The 465-nt window shown below is 36.1% G+C and overlaps 1 protein-coding gene across 2 annotated transcripts in view; it reads left to right on the top strand.

Moving 5' to 3' along the window:
- The window catches only part of LOC135115728 (S-adenosylmethionine synthase-like), a 10380-nt gene extending 10124 nt beyond the window's left edge, over positions 1–256 (top strand). For both annotated transcript variants that reach the window (XM_064032667.1, XM_064032666.1), the window contains exon 7: positions 1–256. This exon is cut by the window's left edge and continues 598 nt beyond it. The gene's annotated coding sequence lies outside the window, so the exon portion shown is untranslated.
- The last annotated feature ends 209 nt before the right edge of the window (positions 257–465 follow it).

Below are 465 nucleotides of genomic sequence, written 5' to 3'. Positions count from 1 at the left end.
ATTTCCTCTAGAGTTTTTAATATAAAGATTCTACGCATTTGTGTTGTGTTTACGAAAATTCTAATGGAAAAGAGCATTTCCTTAAACACTCCGGTCGTCTCTAGGGGCTGGTGCTCCCTCAGACCTGAGGCTGCACCAGCTTTTACTATATACTAAAAAATTGTTTTAGAAGTGTATCATTTATATTTATTATGAACAATTTGATGTATACAAGGCACTTTGACTTGTACTAAGAAAATAAATAGTGAGATGATTACTTGGGTAACAGTTTTGCTACCATACATCTAAAGATCTTTTGCACCTTCTCCGAGTGTTCTTCAGCCAATATTGCAGTTCACTTGAAATATTTATATGCAAGACTCTCTCTCTCTCTCTCTCTCTCTCTCTCTCTCTCTCGCTCTCTCTGAGCGAAATGGTACTCTTCTAACATATTCAGAATTAAATGACCACTCAATCCATGTACTT

This window comes from Scylla paramamosain, chromosome 29 (assembly GCF_035594125.1).
Source record: "Scylla paramamosain isolate STU-SP2022 chromosome 29, ASM3559412v1, whole genome shotgun sequence".
Lineage (NCBI taxonomy): Eukaryota > Metazoa > Arthropoda > Malacostraca > Decapoda > Portunidae > Scylla > Scylla paramamosain.
This window is presented reverse-complemented; position numbering and strand designations above follow the sequence as displayed.